Genomic DNA, 11,325 nt, shown 5'->3' on the forward strand with positions numbered 1-11,325 from the left:
CGTAGAGCCTCACAGGGAGACGAACCCGGTGGATCGAGACGTGGCTTGGTAGTGCAGACCCGGCGAACGTAACTCGAAACGAGTCTGACGGAGTGTATACTGTTTTGCCACCGATGATCGATGCTGACCGCAATTGCTTGCAGTCGAGCACCTTTACTTCGGGACACGTTTTGTTCTTAAAGCACCCTTTGGCACTTTGCAGTATACACTCGACGGACAGACTCGAATCGGTTATGACACCGTCGATCTCCACGTCTCGTGCGGGTATGTAAACGCGATACTCGCGTGTGAAGAGCTCAGAGCAAGCTATATCGTTGGCCTCTTTCAGGTTACCGACCACGACACGGAGCTTGTTAGGCCGGACCTTGGAAATTTCGGTCACGCCCTTGTACTCCTTCGTCAGGTCTTTAGAAATCTGCAAGAGGTTCAACTTTTTCGATTTCGGTCCTGCCTTTGGCCGAAAATAAACAGTATAGCTGCCCTGGGCTCCGTCTGGGTAAAGCCTGGGGCGAGGGGGGACTGAAGAATGAACAGGGGAGGGGGTAACAGAAGGGTCAGGGTCAGAGGGGTTCGGGGATGGTGGCGCGGGAGGCGAGGGATCTACATCCATCTTAAGTCTAGCGCACTAGCGCTGACAAGAACACGTACCTTTTTATTTCTCCCTTCCAGTAAGGTTGGTTGTCCGATCGTTCGAAGTAGCAGCCGTTACAGCCAGCAGCACCAATACAGCAGCACCAAACAGCCACCAGCAGCGAGCCAGGTGTGAGATCACTCCACACAGCGATACGATTCGCTGACACTGATGGCTTCTTCTTTTTCCTCGTTTGTGTCTCGTCCACTGCTGTAGCACAATCCAGCCAGCAGCCAAATCGGCTTACGCACCAGCTGGCAGTCACGATGCGAAACAGTTGCACAAAGGAACGACCTTGAACCCGGATTTATTTCACTCGACCAGGCAAACAATGCCAACACTTGTTCACACGTCTTTTGTTTTATACTCTATCGGACCGATCACCAAACACGTCCAGTACTGATGCGTGTTCGGCACAGAATGGTGTACGAAGACTTATTGACCACAAAGTCGTCAATAAGGTGTACTTTGGCAGCTTTTTCACCTTTGTTACCCTGTCGAAGTAATTGATTTAACTTTTCTATCCCTAATTTACGTTTTCGTTCACCCTCACATTTTTCCGCTACTTTTACTTTTGTCAAAAAATGTTGAAATTCGAAAGGAAAATCTTTAGCTAGTTTCAAATGAAGTGAATAACATTGAACAATCGATTATTGACATTGAAACAGGTATCGATATTTGCAAACTTTCTTCAACACAAGCTAGTGAGGTACGTCAATTTTTTTCAAATGTTGCCAAAACGATTCCACGCCATAAAAGTTCACTTGATACAAAGGTCATTGAAGAGTTGCGCGACAAACAAGTTTTCTACTTAAAAGCAGACAAGGGTAATAAAACTGTCATCATGAACAAAACTAACTATGATGAACAGATGACCAAAAAAATTGATAACGGTCCATATTTTAAACTACGAGTTAATCCACTTGCTGAGATAGTAAAACGAGTTGAGAACACAATTAAAGACTGCAAACCCACTTTGGGCGATACATTACATCATCTTTGAGTTTCAAATCCAGTTCTTCCAAGAATAAAAGGCCTACCAAAAATCCATAAACCAGGAAACGAAATGAGGGAAATTATTTCAGCTGTAGGGGCTCCAACAGAAAAAAATAGCAAAGTGGTTAGTAAAAGAATTTCAAGCTATGCCCAGTAAATTCCCAAGTCGATCGGTTAACCCTCTAGTGCCCAAATTAATTTCTAAACGGACTTCGATAAAATCACTATAAACCATTATAAACACTTTTTGAGTATTTATTGAAGCATTTCGGAACTTCGACTGAAGCCCGCCAAATGGCGGCATTGGGCACTAGAGGGTTAAGAGTACGGATGCTTTTGTTAAAAATTTAAAATCTTCGGGTAACATTAAAGGGGATGAGATAATGATCTCGTTTGACGTGACGGCTTTGTTTCCGAGTGTTCCAGTGAATGAAATCTTGAATCTTCTTGAGGATTGGTCAATTCCTCAATATACTGATAGCACTTGGAAAAAGTAAGTCGTGAGTCTCATGAAACTAACCCGCCTTTGTATGAAAGAAAATTATTTCACTTTTCGAGGTAAATTTTACAAACAAACAAAAAGAGCTCCAATGGGAAATCCTCTTTCTCCCTTCTTATGTGAGCTATTCATGGCAATCATAGAAAACAAGTTAGAAACCAATAACCTTTTACCAATCCGGTGGTGGAGATATGTGGCTGATATTTTTTGTATTTTGAAAGAGACGGAACTTGAAGCGTTTTTTACATCTCTTAATAATATTCACAGAGCTATAAAATTTACGATTGAAAAGGAACAAAACAATAGTCTTCCCTTTCTAGACGTTGTTGTTGTTAGTAAGTCTAAGGACTTAGAAATTGAGATTTTTAGGAAGCCCACGAACACAAAACGGGTAATACCCACCACTTCTAGTCATTCCTTCCAGCATAAAATGGCATCCTTCCACCACATGATACATCGGATGGAAATCCTACCGCTCAGTAAAATAGCCAGGAAAAAGGAATTGGAATACATATTCGAAGTTGCAAAGGTAAACGGTTATAATGAGAGCACCATTCAAGCCATTATAAACAAAAAGAAGCGAATTCAATTTAGAGAATCTTTTACAACACTCACCCCAATTACAGAAGACCTGAAAAGAATAGCTGCGGAATATGATGGGGCCTTAACACGTCAACTTCACTCAAAATTCAAAAGATTTATTAATTAAGAGATGTCAAAAACGCTTCAAGTTCCGTCTCTTTCAAAATACAAAAAATATCATCCACATATCTCCACTAACTTGTTTTCTATGTTTGCCATGAATGGCTCACATAAGAAGGGAGAAAGAGGTTTTCCCATTGGAGCTATTTTTGTTTGTTTGTAAAATTTACCTCGAAAAGTGAAATAATTTTCTTTCATACAAAGCGGGTTAGTTTCATGAGACTCACGACTTTCTTTTTCCAAGTGCTATCAGTATATTGAGAAATTAACCAATCCTCAAGAAGATTCAAGGTTTCATTCACTGGAACACTCGGAAACAAAGCCGTCACGTCAAACGAGACCATTATCTCATCCGCTTCAATGTTACCCGAAATTTCAAATTTTCAACGAAAGCTTCCGTACTCTTAACCGATCGACTTGGGAATTTACTGGGCATAGCTTGAAATTCTTTTACTAACCACTTTGCTATTTTTTCTGTTGGAGCCCCTACAGCTGAAATAATTCCCCTCATTTCGTTTCCTGGTTTAAGGATTTTTGGTAGGCCTTTTATTCTTGGAAGAACTGGATTTGAAACTCGAAGCTGTTGCAATGTATCGCCCAAAGTGGGTTTGCAGTCTTTAATTGTGTTCTCAACTCGTTTTACTATCTCAGCAAGTGGATTAGTTCGTAGTTTAAAATATGGACCGTTATCATTTTTTTGGTCATCTGTTCATCATAGTCAGTTTTGTCCATGATGACAGTTTTATTACCCTTGTCTGCCTTTAAGTAGAAAACTTGTTTGTCGCGCAACTCTTTAATGACCTTTGTATCAAGTGAACTTTTATGGCGTGGAATCGTTTTGGCAACACTTGAAAAAAATTGTCGTACCTCACTAGCTTGTGTTGAAGAAAGTTTGCAAGTATCGATACCTGTTTCAATGTCAATGATCTATTGTTCAATGTTCGGTTTCGCGGGAACTGAGTAATTGAGACCCATATTTAGAAGATTCTGTTGTTGTTGTGAAAAATCGTACGAAGACTTATTGACCACAAAGTCGTCAATAAGGTGTACTTTGGCAGCTTTTTCACCTTTGTTACCCTGTCGAAGTAATTGATTTAACTTTTCTATCCCTAATTTACGTTTTCGTTCACCCTCACATTTTTCCGCTACTTTTACTTTTGTCAAAAAATGTTGAAATTCGAAAGGAAAATCTTTAGCTAGTTTCAAATGAAGTGAATAACATTGAACAATCGATTATTGACATTGAAACAGGTATCGATATTTGCAAACTTTCTTCAACACAAGCTAGTGAGGTACGTCAATTTTTTTCAAATGTTGCCAAAACGATTCCACGCCATAAAAGTTCACTTGATACAAAGGTCATTAAAGAGTTGCGTGACAAACAAGTTTTCTACTTAAAAGCAGACAAGGGTAATAAAACTGTCATCATGAACAAAACTAACTATGATGAACAGATGACCAAAAAAATTGATAACGGTCCATATTTTAAACTACGAGTTAATCCACTTGCTGAGATAGTAAAACGAGTTGAGAACACAATTAAAGACTGCAAACCCACTTTGGGCGATACATTACAACATCTTCGAGTTTCAAATCCAGTTCTTTCAAGAATAAAAGGCCTACCAAAAATCCATAAACCAGGAAACGAAATGAGGGAAATTATTTCAGCTGTAGGGGCTCCAACAGAAAAAATAGCAAAGTGGTTAGTAAAAGAATTTCAAGCTATGCCCAGTAAATTCCCAAGTCGATCGGTTAACCCTCTAGTGCCCAAATTAATTTCTAAACGGACTTAGATAAAATCACTATAAACCATTATAAACACTTTTTGTGTATTTTTTGAAGCTTTTCGGAACTTCGACTGAAGCCCGCCAAATGGCGGCATTGGGCACTAGAGGGTTAAGAGTACGGATGCTTTTGTTAAAAATTTGAAATCTTCGGGTAACATTAAAGCGGATGAGATAATGATCTCGTTTGACGTGACGGCTTTGTTTCCGAGTGTTCCAGTGAATGAAATCTTGAATCTTCTTGAGGATTGGTCAATTCCTCAATATACTGATAGCACTTGGAAAAAGTAAGTCGTGAGTCTCATGAAACTAACCCGCCTTTGTATGAAAGAAAATTATTTCACTTTTCGAGGTAAATTTTACAAACAAACAAAAAGAGCTTCAATGGGAAATCCTCTTTCTCCCTTCTTATGTGAGCTATTCATGGCAATCATAGAAAACAAGTTAGAAACCAATAACCTTTTACCAATCCGGTGGTGGAGAAATGTGGATGATATTTTTTTGTATTTTGAAAGAGACGGAACTTGAAGCGTTTTTTACATCTCTTAATAATATTCACAGAGATATAAAATTTACGATTGAAAAGGAACAAAACAATAGTCTTCCCTTTCTAGACGTTGTTGTTGTTAGAAAGTCTAAGGACTTAGAAATTGAGATTTTTAGGAAGCCCACGAACACAAATCGTGTAATACCCACCACTTCTAGTCATTCCTTCCAGCATAAAATGGCATCCTTCCACCACATGATACATCGGATGGAAATCCTACCCCTCAGTAAAATAGCCAGGAAAAAGGAATTGGAATATATTTTCGAAGTTGCAAAGGTAAACGGTTATAATGAGAGCACCATTCAAGCCATTATAAACAAAAAGAAGCGAAATCAATTTAGAGAATCTTCTACAACACTCACCCCAATTACAGAAGACCTGAAAAGAATAACTGTGGAATATGATGGGGCCTTAACACGTCAACTTCACTCAAAATTTAAAAGATTTGGCATGGATATCGTCTACACTAGTAGGAATACCCAACTCAAAACAATATTGGGCTCCACTAAGGATTCAATCGATGGATTAAATAAAGCAGGGGTTTATAAAGTTGCTTGTTACCACTGCAACAAGGTTTATATTGGGCAAACCAAAAGAAACCTGGGAATCCGTTTTAAAGAGCATATGGCAGAAGTCACCAAAGCATGCAAAGTTTCCAAAAATGATCCACTACACCTTTTCAAATCAAAAGTGGCTGAACATGTATTTAATGAGGGACATCCACTAACTTCGGATAACATTCACCTGCTTCGCCCCGTTAATAATTTATGGAAATTGGACGTATCTGAAAGTTTAGATATCTACAAACAACATCCATCCACATTGCTCAATAAAGACGTAGGTAATCATTTTTCATGGCTTTTCAAAATACTACCCAAAAAAACAGTAGATCCAGTACAGGACAAAACCAACCACAACACATGACTACCTAACTTCAATTTAGGAATTTTCCGTCTACCTACTTCGTCCTACACGCATATAAAAGGGGTTACTCAGTTATGCTCTTCAACAGTCCACATAAGCACTGATGATGGTTTCACGTGTAAGGTTTCCGATGGATAAAGGCGGTTTCCTGATTCCGGTGGTAATAGACGGACACCAGTTTTTGTTGGTTTCCGATGGAGATGAGCTGTAGTAGTAATACGACACTTTCTCTAACCATCTGGCGTACATGTGTAAACACAACCACTTCAATCCTGACCTGTTTACCATTGAACCTTTTCTGCTTTCCTTGTTTAAAACCTTCGTCAGTGTTTGCACATGTGCGCATAACAATGTGGCTATTATTTAACAAACATAGCTACCTGGGCTTTACGCGCTCTGTCGCTTCGCGCAGACCCTGACAGAAATTTGGAAAATTAATAAATTCATTGTTACGTGAACTTCAACTCGGAGCACACCACACTAGTCCGAAAGATCCGAAGAATATCTCATGCCGAATTGTTAAGTAATTCCTCATGGCGACCTGTGCCAGTGTACCGTAAACTGGGGTGACTTTGATCACTTTTTTGATTGTATCTCAAATATTTTCAGAACATACTGAAAACAATATTATTCGATATTTTTAAAATAAGTACTGGCATGCATTGAAAAAGATTCAGTCACTACTTCAAAAGTTTAGCAACAATTTTGCTGTTTTAAAATATGCCCTAAAAATTTTACACCATTCATCATTCCGGGGTGACTTTAATCACTTCATTGTTTTGATGAATTTGGCGTAACAGTTTGCTACTTTCACTAAATTGAACAGCCTTAAACGATTTAAACAAGTTGAGGGTGGTCTAAAATCATCAAAAACTAGTCCACGAGGAATATGACTTATGAAATTGGCCAAAATTGCATGTTACTTCACGTCTTAGGTTTTTGTTAAGAAGAAATATGTAATACACTGTGGAGAATATTGGGACTCAACATTGCCTTGAGGAAAAACTTGCAAAAATAACAATAAAATGTATTGTTATAATATTTGTTCATCTTAAGAACTAATCTGGGAACAAAATAAAAAAACTTTACGTATTGCAACTTGTTGTTTTGAATCTGCTTGAACCGATTGTTTGTTTGCAACAAAAATCGTTACAAATACACTTTATTTTCAATTAATATTTTAGCATGAAAAACACTCATTTAAATAGCAGTGAAGATTACGACAAGTCCCAAGCACTACGAGCGCTTTTTTACCACATTTTCAAAAAAAAGGTACAGTGATCAAAGTCACCCCGGTGATCAAAGTCACCCCGGTGATCAAAGTCACCCCAGTTTAAGGTACATAGAATCTACTGTGAATCTCTGGACAAAAGAACAAGTGTTTTGTACGCGAAGTGGTTCGTTTTTGTTTTTTTGAAGTGCTGATCAGCAGCGAAAGTCACGGTTGACATAAGTGAAGCCTATTGTTTGTTATCAGTGTCACAACGACGCTACGACGCTATGTACGTAGCGATACTCAGTGCAAATTAACGAACTCTAAGTAGGTGAAAAATGGGCAAGTCCAATTCCAAAGCTGTGACTAACAATGGAGATCCACAACTGAGCGTCCAAAATACCTTGGATCTCCATACGGATTATCTACGGACCACGAACTGAAGATCACACTGATTCTGTGCCTAGTGGCGGTGCAATTGACGATTACGTTATACCGAATGTATAAACGTCACTCTAGGGCACAAACCCTAAAAATTGCCAGATCGGTGGCAAATATCAATCCAGTTTAACACAGAGGAAAGTAAAGTCGGAGGAGAAAAAATGTGTGTGTGAGAAATTTCATCATTTACTGAATTGGTTGAAGCAAGTGAGGCCCGCGTGATTATTTCATGAAACATAAACCCAGTCCAATGTGCTTTATGCGGCAACAAAGCTGAGCAGAGCAACCCACAGCAGCAGCAACACCGGCAGCAGCGTCAACCCACAGCGGCAACAAAGCTGAGCAGAGCAGCCCCACAGCAGCGGCAGCAGCGGCGGCACCGGCAGCAGCGTCAACCCACAGCGGCAATTGTCAGGATGTCCACGGTTTGACCAACGAAAACCAGGAATCTAACAAATCGTTGGTCCAGCGCTAAGCAACCGACGAACGACGTAAACGGTAACAATTCAATTGAAATGAATATAGCTAGGGACACTTTTGCAAATGATAGAACGAATAGAGGAGGACGTTGCAACCTTAGCAAAACTAACCCAAAACCTAAGAAAGTCAATCAATGTTACGTACAAGAAGGAAACTCTTTCAGCAAAGCTTCACTTTGCAACTGAGTTGTTCCGGGAATTAGAAGAAAAACTCATACAGACAGAAGCAGAAATCCCAACAGTACAGTTAATTTTTTCATCAAAGCGTCACGGGATGCTTTTTACGTCATAAAAACTATAATAGAAAGCAAAATCACTAAGGACTACAACGTTGAAGTAAAATCGACAAACAAACAAGTAGTCATGGCGGTTGTAGCACCACCATTCGACGCCAAACTGGCCGCGTCAATTTTAACACCTTACGACGGCGACAGCGAAAAGCTATCAGCCTTCGTAGACGGAATCAAATTTTTAAAGACGGTGATAGCAGAGGAACACCATCGAACTTTGAAATTATTTTTAATGACATGGATCTCGGCGAAAGCGCGTCGATAGGTCAATTGACCAAATTATTGAACTGATAAAAAGTTCATGCGAAAGTAAAGTCACATCTGACCAACTGATCGCGAAAATAAATGCTATTAAGCATGGCAGTTCGAAAGAACAATACTGCAGAGAAGTGGAGAATCTCTGCGATAAATTAACAAATACCTACGTCAGGGAAAATATACCACATGAAACAGCTAAGAAATTGGCCACTAAGGCAGGAGTGGATAAGCTGATAAAACTCGCGCCTACCAATAACGAAAAAATCGTATTGCAAGCCGGTACGTTTAAGACCATCGAGCAAGCTACGCAAAAATTGAACGAGCTGCCCGATGATAGCGAAATTGCCGAAAAATACAAATCGGATATTCAACGTCTCACACCAAAGAGACTATTACCAAAATCGAAGAGGAAACTGGAGAGGAGGAATGAATAATAACCGAAATAATTTCTCTTCGCGAGGATTCCATAACAATAATCAACGCTTTATGCGATTTAACAAACAGCAATCATTCAACGGTAATTATCGTGGCGTGCGAGGAAACACTCGCGGCCACTGGCACCACGATCGGCAAGTCAACAGAATTTATTTTGCTGACAATCAGGAAAGCAATCAAAATGCTTCAGTCAATGCAGCACAGTATGCGCAAGACCTAGGGCAACAAGCAATGTCTTCGCAAAGCCAAACTTTTTTAGGGGCAGTAGGGCAGTATACACAATAAATGTGGCTGCCGCAAATTTCATTAGCGTAAAAACAAGTGTGTCAAACCGACCATGCTCGTTCCTAGTAGACTCAGGAGCGGATATTTCGTTATTAAAGCTAAGCACCATCAAACACGCAGTACCTGTGAATCCAAATAATACTTGCGTACTGCGTGGGATAACATCAGGTGAATCTAAATGTCGCGGAACAATATTTACAAAATGCGGCTATTAATAGTGCATTTCACCTGATCGACGACGACGTTCCTATACCCACCGACGGTATATTGGGACGCGATTTTCTGACTAAGTATCGTTGCGAAATCAATTACGATACATGGATTTTAGTTGTATATGACAATAATGAACGACTGGAGATCCCAATTCACAAGAACTTGCATGGAATTGCATGGGTCCCAGCTAGATCCGAAGTATTCAGATCTATAAATAATGTGAGTTCAGATAGAGACACTATAATCAACTCTTCTGAGCTCGCGCCAGGCGTTTTCTGTGCCAATGTCATTGTAAATATTACGGCACCTTATGCTAAAATAATAAATACTAATGATTATCGCGTACAAATAAGCAATACAAACTTTAAATTTTCAAATTTAAATGATTATCATATAGTGAATATCAATCAAAACACAAGCGTAGACCGAATCGAAAAACTTAACGCTGAATTAAACATAAGTGATATACCAGCGTCTGCAAAATAATCGATTCAACAACTGTGTAATGAGTACAGCGATATATTTAGCTCACGAGACGATTTATTAACATGCAATAATTTTTACCAACAGAAAGAGAGATCGAAGTAAACCACAAACGCGAACGGACGCAATTTTTCGCTGTGTCACAATTTGCTCGTTGAATATACTTAAAGTTATTGTTCTCGGATAGTGTTTCATAAATGTAATCGTAAACTGAATCAAATCAAAGGTAAAGTTGCTAGTCGAGCAAAAATCTGCCCGGAAATTGTGAATTCAGACTTCAAGTGACTAATAAGCAACTAACTGTGACAATTCTGGTCTATCAGCACCAGGAAAGAGGAAGAAAATTGTGTATGTTATGTAATGGTGTCGAGTTTAGTGCGCTGGACAAGGGTGCTTTTTGGTGCGGCCTCAATTTCAGCTGCAGCCAGGAGCCAGCTCAATTCAAGTGTTTGTTAGAAGTTGAGATCGGTTGTGAAACTTCCGCCTAATCAACCACAGTGTCGGTTAAATATTGTGTGAGAAAAAGTAAGGACAGGCAACAGCCTAAACTTATTCCCAATCTGATCCGGATGACATAGGTGAGAGCGTTCCTTTTATATTTTATCATATTTTTCTTTAAATGCTGGAGGATTCGATCAATGGGATAGTCAACAAGCAGTCTATTCGTGTTCGCGTGCATTTAATATTTAGAAGTAGCCATTTTGGGATAAAATTCATGGAGTCGAAACTAAACCACGGTTAGAAGTAGAGTTTGAATACCCGGCTTCACGCGTATTGTTCTACACAAAATAGCGTTAGTGATAGAGACCCCCATTGGATCATAATTTGTTAACAGTGACTAAACAAAATAGTTAAAGTTGTTTTGGTAAACATGCACATGGATTATGAGAGTTTGAAATGTAAGTTTTGCTACTAACCAGAATCGATGCTAACTATTTTTCGATTTTTCTAGCTTTTGAATAGTCGTTTTGAATATTATTTTATAATTATGGCTAGTTTGGCGTTTTGTTCGCAAATTTGAGACTACGTTTTGGCAAATATGTGTACCTGCATTTTTCAAATTATTAGGGCTTTGGATGCATGGAATTTCGCCAATTTTTGTATTTGAAAGGCGACTCTTGCGTAGACAAACAAAAGAAAATCGA

General features: G+C 39.2%; 1 pseudogene; it reads left to right on the forward strand.

Annotated features, from left to right (window-relative positions):
• The first annotated feature begins 8,579 nt into the window (after positions 1-8,579).
• LOC129717146 (uncharacterized) lies at positions 8,580-9,484 on the forward strand (annotated as a pseudogene).
• Positions 9,485-11,325: the final 1,841 nt, after the last annotated feature.

The sequence above is a fragment of the Wyeomyia smithii genome, chromosome 1 (genome assembly GCF_029784165.1).
Source record: "Wyeomyia smithii strain HCP4-BCI-WySm-NY-G18 chromosome 1, ASM2978416v1, whole genome shotgun sequence".
Classification (NCBI taxonomy): Eukaryota; Metazoa; Arthropoda; class Insecta; order Diptera; family Culicidae; genus Wyeomyia; species Wyeomyia smithii.